At 43.0% G+C, this 14,441-nt stretch overlaps 1 long non-coding RNA gene across 5 annotated transcripts; it reads right to left on the reverse strand.

Moving 5' to 3' along the window:
- Positions 1-3,292: 3,292 nt before the first annotated feature.
- LOC123154758 (uncharacterized) lies at positions 3,293-10,056 on the reverse strand. 5 transcript variants are annotated; one of them, XR_006477039.1, is made up of 12 exons: positions 6,721-10,049; positions 6,533-6,590; positions 6,176-6,446; positions 5,972-6,038; positions 5,064-5,185; positions 4,797-4,892; positions 4,649-4,711; positions 4,471-4,544; positions 4,231-4,250; positions 4,095-4,154; positions 3,947-4,007; positions 3,295-3,847 (listed from the first exon to the last, which is right to left on the reverse strand). It is a non-coding gene; the product is annotated as an uncharacterized lncRNA (long non-coding RNA). The 5 variants fall into 5 exon arrangements; XR_006477041.1 differs by having other exon boundaries at positions 3,296-3,847; positions 5,064-5,178; XR_006477040.1 differs by having other exon boundaries at positions 5,064-5,178; positions 5,972-6,446; positions 6,721-10,052.
- Positions 10,057-14,441: the final 4,385 nt, after the last annotated feature.

Here is a 14,441-nt window from a genome sequence, read left to right on the forward strand (position 1 = left end):
ATCAATGAAAATCGAGAATGTATGTACTTACGAATATTCCAAATAAATATATTAAAAATATTTTACATAAAACATTAAAAAATGCTAAGCAAGCATTTGAAAAATGTTAAATGTACATAGCGAAAAAGTTTCTAATGTATACTAAAAATGTATACAAAAAATATAACATGTGTAAAAAAATCAATTATGTATTTAAAAAAATATTAATCCAAGCATTTGAATTTTTTGAAAAACAAGTATTTCAAAATGTTAGACAAGCATTTAGAAATTGTTAGATGTGTATACAAAAATGTTGACCACGTATTAAAACAATTAAACTTGTCTTTGCAAAATTTTAATCAAGCATATGAAAATTGTTAAATGATAGAAAAAATATTGACCATATATTCAATGGTCCTCCATGGTTGGCGACGAGCGGCGGGAGGAAGAAAGAGAGATAGATGAAGAAGAATACGGGGTGAGTAGAAGAGATAACGGTGTTGACATTTTAAGCCACGTCAGCTCTGACGAGTGGGCCATCCCTGTCATAATTGCGATCAATTTTAAAGCATTCGGTCATTTAGGGGTTTTGAAACAGCTGGCCCCAAAGTTGGTAGTTATCAGCGAAAAAATAAAAGCAGTAGTTTTTGGAACCTTAGCCCGAACTATAGTAGTTTTATGCTATTTACTCAAATTAAAGGGAGTAATAGGAGGGTATCATATGGATGTATGTTTCCCTTATGTAAGTAGGGCACGGCGACTCGATGAAGTCGAGCGAGCGCATGGGTCGGCCCAGTGCGCAGGAGGCCACTGCCTCTTTTTCCATGTTTTTCATTTTTGTTATTGTTTTCATTTTCTACTTTCGTTTATACTTACGAATATTACAAAATATTGTACATAAAACATTTAAAAAATGCTAAGCAAGCATTTGAAAAATGTTAAATGTACAAAGAGAAATCTTTTCTCATGTATACTAAAAATGTATAAAAAAATATAAAAGTTTATCATGCATTTTAAAAATAATAATCAAACATTTGAATGTTTTGAAAACAAATATTTAAAAAATGTTAAACAGCCATTTAGAAATTTGAAAATGTGTATACAAAGATTTTAATCAAGCGTATGAAAAATGTTTAATGTGTACATAAAAATATTTACCATATGTTCAAAATATATTAATCAAGCATTTCAAAAAATGTTGAATGTATATAGTAAAAATGTTGACCATATATTGAAAAAATGTTAAACTTGTATTTCGAAATTGTTAATCAAGGATTTGAAAAAAGAAAGCGTAAAATGTGTACATATAAAATGTTGACCCTGTATTAAACATTGTTATCGGGTAGTTAAAAAATTTGAAGCAAGCATTTGAAAATTGTTAATTGTATATTGAAAAAATATTGACCATGTATTCAGTAAATGTTAATCAATAAATCTTAATGTTATACTTGAAAAATATTAAACATGTATATTAAAAAAATGTGTATTAGATATATACCGAAAATGTGTATAGAAAAACAATAAGAACCTGAGATAAATCAAAAGAAAACAAATGAAAAATGAGAAAGAAAAACAAAAAAAGTGGAGAAAATAAAGGTTGTGACCTTCTAATTAAAACAAAAAAAACCAACGATTTTTCTTTAACAAAGGTTGTGACCTTCTAATTAAACATGAACCCGATGGTGGACATGTGGCTAGCAGCGCAACCCTACCGCTAGGACGTCGTGGGATTGATTCCTGCGGGACCCTTTTTCTCTAGTGTATTTATTTTAGTGTGAAATGGGCCGGCCCGAAACTATAGACGCGCTTCAGGCAAGACCAAAGGAAGATCCGCTATAAGCGAGATATAGCCTCTGCAATTTAAGTGAGAGCGTACAAAGGCAGAGAAAGAGAAGGAAAACAGTCGCTCGCTGGACTGCAGGCCCGTAAGGATGGAAGGGAAGCAGGAAAGAAATAGAATTAGAAAGTGGTTGGGCTGCAGCCTGGAAAAGTGAAGAAAGAATTAAGAAACAAAGAAAATCGCAAAAACCCGAACCCTTCACAGCCCCAACAAAATCGCAAAAATCAACCGCGCCAGTGCCCATGGCCCTATTGCGGTTGTGGCCACGACGCTCGCCACACTTAATCCCAAGCACACTACGGCCCTCCCCATCGCGACAACTCCAACATCTTGGTAACCCTATCCTGACACCGCAAATCACCACCGCGACGATAGCAATTGCGATGCCATGTCAACAACCTCTGGTTATCGTCGCCGCCATGTCAACTGCTTAACATCCATCGAACCCCACAGGGGAATGAACCCTACAGAAAACAGAGGAGAGGGGGTGGCGGAGCAGTATACGCCTTAGCCCAATGCTAGAGGAACTTGACTCCGAGCGGTCAAAGACGCTCGAATCGCCAGCGCAAACAAAAAAACCATATTGAATTACCTGCAGGGCACCTGCAAAAAAAAAGAATTACCTGCGGGGAGGAGCGCGAGTCGTTCAGCCGACAGTTAGCGCAAACAATTTCTGCGCTTCACATGGCGATCCTGGCGCCAAGATCCGTGCGATGCATCCGAGGGCGCAAAGCACGTTCACACAAGATCAGTATAGAACTATCGTCAGTTCTATAGTGTTCAGGACATCAGTTACTCAACTTGCCTTAGCTAGCAGCGCCCAGTTGCTTGGAAGAAACAACTGACGTTTTTACTTGACAATATACATTAGCAGAAAAAAGAACATCCACACTGACAAGATTTAGAACCAGTAGGATTAATTTAGGACACGAGACGAATTCTATGGTCAGAAAATTTGTATACAGCCGAACAGATAGCACTGCATTTCCATACACCACCCAGAACAATCGAACATTCGCTTCCCTTCGGTATTATCGTAAGTAAACATTGACCTCATATTATTCGGAAAAAAAACAATGACCTCATACAGCTTGAGAGAGGAATCACGAAGTTCCTGGCATGCCTAGATTTTTCATAGCAAGGAAGGATGCATTTCAAAGCTTCATCAGATGCTATCACATTATGTTCAATCTGGATAGTAACGACAAAGAAGGTAATGCAAACTGTGTGTAATGCAAATAATACAAAGAAGGTAACTGCAGCTCCCTCCACATTTTCACATTCGGGCTTGGGACCGGCAAAGGCAGTGTTAAACCACAACAATACAAAACACAAATTATAGAAACACACCAATCATTCAAGCAAAGCATACAGGACACACAATCAAGCAAATGCAATATCAATGCAGCTCCCTCCACATTTTCACATCCGGGCTTGGGACCGGCAAAGGCAATGTTACACCACAACAAACAAAACATACAACACCAATCATTCAAGCAAAGCATTCAAGACACACCATCAAGCAAAGCATACAACACACACCATCAAGCAAATGTAATACTAATTCAAACACACACACACACACAGTCGGTCACACAGAGAGACAAGCATTCAGGACACACCATCAAGCAAAGCATTCAAGACACACCATCAAGCAAAGCATACAGCACAGACCATCAAGCAAATGCAATACTAATTCAAACACACACACACACACACAGTCGGTCACACAGAGAGTCAGTGTCACAAACAGATCCAGTCACACACACAGTAGCAGTCACACAGAGTCAGTCACACATACACAGTCACAGTCACACACACAGAAGAGATAGAAAGGGCACAAACAGAAAGCTAATACTACAAGCAAGACCCATAATGTAAGTTGTTTGGCATGCAGTACCTTCCAGGAATAACTTTTGCTATTTCTGCTCATTTATTCCCAAATACCTGATGGCATTAATCAGTGCATGTTCCTCCTCAGTAGTCCAAGCATCCTTCCATATGTTTGGATTCAGATGATTATGCCACCTAAGATGTTTTGAATGAATTCAAAAATCAGCTTCATATTAACAACTATGATGTTTTGAATGAATTCAAAAACCAGCTTCATATTAACAACTGCATCACCTAGACCAAATGTGTTTCCCCCGATAGCAGCCACAACTTGATTGAAGAATAGAGCAGCCGCCTGAAGAAAGGAAGAACAAAATAGTTAGCACGGACTGCGAATAGAGAAAGAGACGCCAAGAAATAACAAGTTACTCAAGGCAATTACCTGTTCATTAGCAATCGGAGGAAGTCCACCAAAGTAAACACGCCGAGAATAACGAGTAACCTAAGAAAAGAGTAGTCAGACATATGCATCACAGAACAAGAAAAATCTCAAGCACAAAGAAAAAAATCGAGCATACCTACTGTGTCATGGCAGTGGCTGCATAGCAAGTGGATCGATGCAAAGGAAAGAAAGAATTAGAAAGTAATAACAAAACATTGAATAATAAAGAAGCATAATAGATCACGGGTGGGTTCATTCTGCCATCACCAAATAAACTGCAAATCAGAGTGAATCGGGTCGCGTTGTGATGACAGAATGGACTATCCATGATTTGAGTACTAGCTACACTGAATCATAAAAGGAGCACAGTAGTCACCTGTCCTAGAGCGGATAAATTGAACATGTTCGGAAACATCCCAGGATCAGCAGCAGGAAGTTCTGGTAGCTGACCTGCAATGCATCAACAGAGAATTGTTACCAGTGTGTTTACCTTGCACATAGGGGGGAAATGCATTTCAGCAAACCATATAAAAATAAAACAATCAAAAGAATACCTTGCAATGAGACTATTTTGTTAGTCCATACTTGTTTACAAGGTCAATTATTTTGTCATCCTCCTGTAGAAAAAATATCATAAATATAACTATAAAATGTGCAAGATGTTTTTTTTTCTCAAGCAAAGTCAGGAGTGCAATGGCAAACCTCTTGAGTCCAACGACCTTCGATGAGTGCAGTGTTGAAGAACCTTCTGCCATGGATGTAAACATTGCACCTCTGTCCTATCTGGAAATAATTCAGCTGCATAGGTAGATACTGACAGAATATGTGAGCTCACCACACTTGAATATACAGAACGTCCAAAAGAGTATGGCATTACTATATAACTAGCTAAAATGTGTGATATGCATTCATAAGGTATTACCAGCCATGAGATAAATATTGGAAGGAGTTAAATTCGAGAGGGATTACCATACAAACACAGACCAGGTTGATGGGCAATCCACGGCTTCAGTTCAAACACCAGAAGCACACCATCAGAACCGTAACAAATCAGATTAGCCATCATGAAAACCTCCATCCACCCCTGGATTCTACATATACATCATTCTGAGCACAAACATCATACTTGTGGAAGGAAAATATACAACAATGCATTGAAGAGTGTCCAAAGGGCAATGATACTACCAACTACAGAGGTATGGAGTGCTTGCACAATGACATACAGTCACAGTCAACACACACATACACACAGTCAATACACAGTCACAGTCAGTCAACACACGCACACAGTCACAGTCAATACACAGTCAATCAGACAACACACACACACAGACACACACACACACACACACACAATGGAGCGCTTGCACACAAGAAACGGACAAAGAAATACACACACACACACACAAACTGTCAGTCACAGTCAACACACACATACACACAGTCAATGTCAGTCAACACACGCACACACAGTCACAGTCAATACACAGTCAGTCAGATAACACACACACACACACACACATACACACACACAATGGACCGCTTGCACACAAGAAACGGATAAAGAAATACACACACACAGTCAGTCACACACACAAACTATCAGTCACACACACAGTCACGGTCACACACAGTCACACAGACACAATAGAGTGCTTGCACACAAGAAACAGACATAGATAGGATGAAACTAATCGAAGACATGAGCAAAAGTAAACTATTTGTTCAAGCTTCCCGCTCAGAACCTTCAACTCTGCATTATTTTAGTTCTTCGATTCCAAACCTCTCTCTGCATTACCCAACTACATGCTAGGAGGCCTCTACTGTTATATAAACGAAGTCAAGTGTAAGAGCGCATAGAGCAAATTAGGATGCACCTTTTCTTTATCACCAAATTTCGGAGTCTGCATGTACCAAAATTGTATTTTGTGTCACAAAATGAACCTGAGGAACTCACCAGGAAAATACTCAAATTAACAAATCAACTGAATCATGGAGAACATCATGTAGAAAAGTAGTCCAACAAATCCAAAGCAATTCAAGTATATATGTAGACAATCAGAGCTCATGTACATGCAAACCTTTCCCTCCCATAAGGTGATAAATTTGCAAGCTGAAGATCAAAATTTGATTGCCTTAGTTGGTAAAACAGAAAGTGATAGGAACCCTGAGCAGTCCTTGGCATGCCAGTTTGTATGACTGTAGAGGCGAGCTAAAATTAGAATGATGAGTTGTTCAGATCAAGATGACCCTCAGAAGAGTCTTGGAATTGCCAAAATATTTCTGGTGCCATAGACATCTATCTTCTTTCTCAAAGAAATATTCCAATGATTCTTTATAGAATTATCTATCCTGAAAAGAGTAACATACTATCAACATGAATACTTGTGAAGTGAACAAGGAAAACATGGCTAAATAAGCATTTTGGAACTACATACATCAGCATAGCAAAATGTAAAAAGCATATTCCAATGATTCTTTATAGAAATTTTGGTCCTGGAAAGAGTAACATACTACTATCAGCATGAATACATAATCTTGTGAAGTGAACAAGGAAAACATTGCTAAATAAGCGTTTTGGGACTACAGACAGCGGCATCACAAAATGTAAAAACCATAAATATACCTGCGTTGTAAGCAAACCCAACCCATCAGTGTCCTTAGCAATGCAAGGAAGACCAAATGTAACATTTGTCTATATCCTACCTGAAATACTTACAGAAGCATTATTCCAGTGATTGGACATCAGTAATGCAAAAAAAGAATATGATATCCACATAAGACATAACGAAACACAGATATCACAAAAAATGTATTGTCAAACACCACGGTAAACATGATTATTATGATAAGAAAACTAAGGAACAAAAACAGGGAAAAGGGTGTTGTGATGAGTGAGTGAGATAAACAGGGAAAGGGGCATGGGATGCATTGGATGCCAAATCGGCCACGCAAAGGAGTGGAAGCCAAGCAAGTGAGTGTTACAAGAATCAATTTTTTCTGCTCAGCCTATCATCATCTATCAGCAGGAGAGAAGCCTGACCAGTGCACGTCTCCGGATCCCTGCCTGCTCGAAACGGCCTACATGGTTTGCATCCTTGAACACATCCCCACATATGGGGAGACGACATTGGAACACAAGCAAAGCATGAACAAGAAACCAATTGGACAGACCATATAATCAGTAACACAATCAGAATCACCCCATTTAAGCAGTCAAACACAGTCACATGCAGACAATGGAGCGTTTGCACACATGAAACAGACAAAGAAACATACATAGATAGGGGCACATCACACACACACAGAGTCAGACACACACAATGGATCGCTTGCACACAAGAAACACACAAAGAAACATACATGATTATACATGATTATTATGATAAGAAAAAAAGGAACAAAACATGGAAAAGGATGTTGTGATGAGTGAGTGAGATATATAAGATAGGCATGAGATGCATTGGATGCCAAATCGGCCACACAAAGGAGTGGAAGCCAAGCAAGTGAGTGTTACAAGAGTCAAACTATTCTGCTCAGCCTATCATCATCTATCAGCAGGAGAGAAGCCTAAATGGTTTGCATCCCTGAACACATCCCCATATATGGGGAGACGACATTGGAACACAAGCAAAGCATGAATAAGAAACCAATTGGACAGATCATATAAGCAACAACACAATCAGAATCACCACATCCAAGCAGTCAAACACAGTCACACAGATAATGGAGCACTTGCACACATGAAATAGACAAAGAAACACACATAGATAGGCGCACATCACACACACAGTCAGACACATAGTCAGACACACACAATGGATCACTTGCACACAAGAAACACACAAAGAGACAGACATAGATAAGGGTACAAACAGAAAGCTAATACATGCAAGACGGAAGTAAGCTCGGAAAGCTATAAAGAAGTTCCAGAAACTGAATGAGTAAACTGGTTTCTGTAGAGGGGTGAGGGTAGTTCAGATCTTCATTCCTGAAAACAGGAAGCTAGTTAGATCATCATCACTACGGCACTACCCACAAGTTTGTAGGCACAGAGACACATGCTTATTCTTGTCACAAAGTCTAGGCAAAGCAAGAAAAGCATTATTTCAGTGACTGGACAGCAGTAATTGATATCATATCTCATGCATAATTGAGTTAGTGAACCTCAAAAGGGAACAAAGAACAGTAGAAATGTATTGTCAAACACCACAGTAAATGATTATGATAAGAAAAATTGACAGCGTGAATGTTCATGCACACGCAAAAGAAATACCACTTACAAACAAAGCCTACTTGCGTTGAACATGAATTAAATTAAAAAATTAGCAGATTTGCACTATATTAGGTCACAACTAGGTTATAAACAAACATAGCATAAAATCTATAAGCAATCCAAATCCTAATCACGCCCAGGCTTCCCAAGTGCATGGCTTACATAGGGACAATTACAGAAGTCAGCATTCTTGATATTTGAACCAGTGAATACAAAATTTGCTTCAAGTTGATGGCATAAAATTTAACAGGACAAACAAGAGGGACATGAGCAGCATTGATAGAAAACATGTGATGAAGGTGCTTTCACAGATAAATAAATTCTGGAAGTTATGCTCATAGCAGAATTATATGCGCATGTGTGCAATGACAAAATTCTGGAGTAATGCTATGCAATCAGAACGAAGTCTAAGGGGCTAGAAGCAATTCATCTAGTGTACTCCTATATGAAAATGGAAATAGCAACAGAAGGAATAAAAGAAGGAAACCTTGTCCTACAGTAGTAGCAGCAGGTGTTCAATTAGTCAAGCAGCAAGCCACATGATTTGCACTCTTTTAAAACTTTCTGCTATGCCTGCCTGCTCGAAATGGCACCCCTGAACACACATCAGCATATATGGGAACATAAACAGAGCATGATAGGAAGTAACCAACCAATTGGATTGGAAAGAACATAAATTAACACCCATCAGAACAAAATCACCCCTGCATCTGGCCTGACGAAAGTGAAACAAGCTAGCTGGTACAATCAGAATCGATATAGGAACCGGAGCATCTAGGCTAACACGAACAAGCTAGCCGTTTGAGATCAGACAACAACCGACGAACAACGCAAGAGCCTAGGAACCGATATGAACTAGCACAACAAACTGACAATCGCTCTCCGTCTCTCCATCTCTGGCCCGTAATCCAACTTCAAAACCAAGACCCGACCTTTCCTGTAACGCTCGCGCTGACACGAACACGCTCAAACGCAGGATCCAAAGCGACTCTCAGACAACAGAAGCACACGCAGAAATTTCTGAATGTGCGCAACGGCTAGGACGAGCAAAAACGGGCGACGGCTAGGACGAGCAAAAACGGGCGACGGCGAGGACGAGCAGAATTCAAATCAGAAGCAAGCGACTCTAAACTGACGACGGCGGGGACGCGCAAAATCAACTCGGGAGCGGTTCTAAACTGACGAACTGAGAACGAGCACAATCAAATCGGACGCGGTCCTAAACGGATGACGACGAGAACGAGCAAGATCAAATCAGGCGCGATTCTAAACGGACAACGGTGAGAAGGAGCAAAATCAAATCGGGCGGGATTATCTATCTATCTAAACCGGCGGCGGCGGCGACGAGCAGAACCAAATCCATACGCGATTCTAGACGGGCAAATCGACCGAGGAGGGAGAGCAAGATGAAACCCGGCTCGAGGAGGGCAGACGCGCGGCGCGGACGAAGGGTGGAGGAGCAGCAGACCGGCCGGACCGCGGCGGGGAGGTCGGAGGAGAGAGGCACCGCCCGGACGAAGCGGAGGAGGGGGAGCGGACCGGGCAGAGCGCGGCGAGGAGGTGAGAGGCGCGGCGCGGCGCGGAGGAAGAGAGGAGGAGCGGGCCGGCCAAAGGGCGCGGCTTTATAGCCAGGGCAGAGGCGGTGGCGGCAGCGGCAGCCGGAGCCTTGTCCTTGGCCGAGGCGCGCGTGGCGTGGCGGCGGAAGTAAAAGGAAAGTGGAGGTGGTGATGGATGGAAGGATCCGGAGCGGGCAATTTCTTACCGTTGCGGTGCCCATCCACGCGCCGTGTCTTGGAAAATGTTTTTTCTTTTTGGTATTCTCAAAAAGAAATTGTTTTTTTAGTGCAGGCCTTGGCATCTCAAACGCTGACCATGAAATGGATATGTATCTTTTTTTTACGAGAAAAGGGATATGTATCTGACGTTGACATTGACACGGAGTCGGTTGTCCAACCATGCCCGCGTACATTTCAACCGTATTTAAACAAGCCGGATGAAATACATGCAAATTGAATAATTTTTATCTGAATCAGACGATTTTTTTATGTTTCCGGCATATTTCATTAAATAGAAGCGATCGGACCTAAACTTAGTGCAAATCTAAGGTGGCACACGTCCTCGCGAGTCCTTATTCTTCCCTTCCGTGACCATGTCGGGCGGCCAGCTGAGCCACACGGAATGAAAGTGCGGCCGCCGATGAGCAAGAGTAGAATATGGGACACTGATCGGCTCACGGGAGTCGAGGCCTCGCCGCCTCACATGCCCTACCGCTCCTCATTGGAGTCTGCAGCCTGTCCATCACCGGTTCACGTGAGATCGATGATGGACATGGACGGACATGCCTCGGCGTGGAATCGGTACCCTCGAAACTTGCGCCGCCTTAGCGTCCGACTGTGCCGTGGCCGCCGTTGCAGGTGGCACGAGCGCGCGCGACCTTGTACAAACACCCGTTGCTCGGTGATGAAGTTGGGGTTCTCCGCGGCCTTGGCCGCCCCGGCTTCCTCCTTCACGAGTTGGCCGTAGATTTGGCCTTCCATTAGCCGATCCTACTTGAGGAGGGAGAAGTTGTAACCTGTTCCTCCTGCGCCTGCCAGAACCCTGACATCGACTGTGGCACCGGCTGCTGCTCCCCCATGGCATCCATGAAGTGCGCCTGCACATGCTCCATGGTCAAGCCGGCATGGAACAGGGCAGGCAGGGGACGCGACTCGTCGTCGGAGGCTGTCTCCATCGTCGAAGACCTCCGAGGAGTAGGCCGGCAGGCCGACCTCTATTGCCTCACACGGCAACCCTGTCAGCCGGCCTCAAGGCGGTCAGCTCGTGCTTATGCTTTGTCGAGAGGCTCTCCAACAATGCACTAGAGGTCGCCGTCATGGCGGAGGTGGTCCTCGGAGGAGGATGTGAATCAGGTGTGGTGTGGTGTGGTGTTGTTTGTGCCGAGTGTGACCTGATGTAAATGTCAGAAACCCATGTTGGGGAACGTAGCAGAAATTCAAAATTTTCCTACGTGTCACCAAGATCTATCTATGGAGAGACCAGCAACGAGGGGAAGGAGAGTGCATCTACATACCCTTGTAGATCGCTAAGCGGAAGCGTTCAAGAGAACGGGGTTGATGGAGTTGTACTCGTCATGATCCAAATCACCGATGATCCTAGTGCCGAACGGGCGGCACCTCCGTGTTCAACACACGTACAGCCCGGTGACGTCTCCCATGCCTTGATCCAGCAAGGAGAGAGGGAGAGGTTGAGGAAGACTCCATCCAGCAGCAGCACAACGGTGTGGTGGTGGTGGAGGAGCGTGGTGATCCAGCAGAGCTTCGCCAAGCACCGCGAGATATGAGGAGGGAGAGAGGTAGGGCTGCGCCAGCAAGAGGAGAGGAACTCGTGTCTAATGGGCAGCCCAAACCTCAAGTATATATAGGGGGAGGGGAGGGGCTGCGCCCCCACCTAGGGTTCCCTCCCTAGGGGTGGCAGCAGCCCCTAGATCCCATCTAGGGGGCGGCCAAGGGGAGGGGGAGAGGGAGGCGCACTAGGATGGGCCCTAAGGCCCATCTGCCCTTAGGGTTTGCCCCCTTTCCACCCCTTAGGCGCCTTGGGCCCTTGTGGGGGGGCGCACCAGCCCACCTGGGGTTGGTCCCCTCCCACACTTGGCCCATGTAGCCCTTCGGGGCTTGTGGACCCACTTGGTGGACCCCCGGGACCCTCCCGGTGGTCCCGGTACGTTACCGATAAACCCCGAAACTTTTCCGGTGACCAAAACAGGACTTCCCATATATAAATCTTTACCTCCGGACCATTCCGGAACTCCTCATGACGTCCGAGATCTCATCCGGGACTCCTAACAACATTCGGTAACCACATACAAACTTCCTTTATAACCCTAGCGTCATCGAACCTTAAGTGTGTAGACCCTACGGGTTCGGGAACCATGCAGACATGACCGAGATGTTCTCCGGTCAATAACCAACAGCGGGATCTGGATACCCATGTTGGCTCCCACATGCTCCACGATGATCTCATCGGATGAACCACGATGTCAAGGATTTAATCAATCCCGTATACAATTCCCTTTGTCTATCGGTACGATACTTGCCCGAGATTCGATCGTCGGTATCCCGATACCTTGTTCAATCTCGTTACCGGCAAGTCTCTTTACTCGTTCCGTAACACATCATCCCGTGATCAACTCCTTGGTTACATTGTGCACATTATGATGATGTCCTACCGAGTGGGCCCAGAGATACCTCTCCGTCACACGGAGTGACAAATCCCAGTCTTGATTCGTGCCAACCCAACAGACACTTTCGGAGACACCTGTAGTGTACCTTTATGGCCACCCAGTTATGTTGTGACGTTTGGCACACCCAAAGTATTCCTACGGTATCCGGGAGTTGCACAATCTCATGGTCTAAGGAAATGATACTTGACATTAGAAAAGCTTTAGCATACGAACTACACGATCTTGTGCTAGGCTTAGGATTGGGTCTTGTCCATCACATCATTCTCCTAATGATGTGATCCCGTTATCAATGACATCCAATGTCCATGGTCAGGAAACCGTAACTATCTATTGATCAACGAGCTAGTCAACTAGAGGCTTACTAGGGACATGGTGTTGTCTATGTATCCACACATGTATCTGAGTTTCCTATCAATACAATTCTAGCATGGATAATAAACGATTATCATGAACAAGGAAATATAATAATAATCAATTTATTATTGCCTCTAGGGCATATTTCCAACAGTCTCCCACTTGCACTAGAGTCAATAATCCAGTTCACATCGATATGTGATTAACACTCAAGGTCACATCCCCATGTGACTAACACCCAAAGAGTTTACTAGAGTCAATAATCTAGTTCACATTACCATGTGATTAACACTCGATGAGTTCTGGGTTTGATCATGTTATGCTTGTGAGAGATGTTATAGTCAACGGGTCTGAACCTTTCAGATCCGTGTGTGCTTTACAAATCTCTATGTCATCTCCCAGATGCAGCTACCACGCTCTATTTGGAGCTATTCCAAATAACTGTTCTACTATACGAATCCAGTTTACTACTCAGAATAATCTGGATTAGTGTCAAAGTTTGCATCGGCGTAACCCTTTACGACGAACTCTTTTACCACCTCCATAATCGAGAAAATTCCTTAGTCCACTAGTTACTAAGGATAAGTTTGACCGCTGTCATGTGATCCATTCTTGGATCACTCTTGTACCCCTTCACTAACTCATGGCAAGGCACACTTCAGGTGCAGTACACAGCATAGCATACTGTAGAGCCTATGTCTTAAGCATAGGGGACGACCTTCGTCCTTTCTCTCTATTCTGCCGTGGTCGAGCTTTAAGTCTTAACTTCATACCTTACAACTCAGGCAAGAACTCCTTCTTTGACTGATCCATCTTGAACACCTTCAAGATCATGTCAAGGTATGTGCTCATTTGAAAGTACCATTAAGCGTTTTGATCTATCCTTATAGATCTTGATGCTCAATGTTCAAGTAGCTTAATCCAGGCTTTCCATTGAAAAACACTTTCCAAATAACCCTATATGCTTTCCAGAAATTCTACGTCATTTCTGATCACAATATGTCAACAACATATATTCATCAGAAATTCTATAGTGCTCCCACTCACTTCTTTGGAAATACAAGTTTCTCATAAACTTTGTATACACCCAAAATCTTTGATCATCTCATCAAAGCATACATTCCAACTCCGAGATGCTTACTCCAGTCCTTAGAAGGATTGCTGGAGCTTTGCATACTTATTAGCATCTTTCAGGATTGACAAAACCTTCCGGTTGTATCACATACAACCTTTCCTCAAGAAAATCGTCGAGGAAACAATGTTTTGACATCCTATCTGCAAGATTTCATAAATAATGCAGTAATCGCTAATATAATTCCAACAGACTCTTAGCATCGCTACGAGTGAGAAAGTCTCATCGTAGTCAACTCCTTGAACTTGTCGGAAAACATCTTAACGACAAGTTGAGCTTTCTTAATGGTGATACTTACCATCATTGTCCGTCTTCCTTTTAAAATCCATATGTACCTAACAGCCT

This window comes from Triticum aestivum, chromosome 7A (assembly GCF_018294505.1).
Source record: "Triticum aestivum cultivar Chinese Spring chromosome 7A, IWGSC CS RefSeq v2.1, whole genome shotgun sequence".
Classification (NCBI taxonomy): domain Eukaryota; kingdom Viridiplantae; phylum Streptophyta; class Magnoliopsida; order Poales; family Poaceae; genus Triticum; species Triticum aestivum.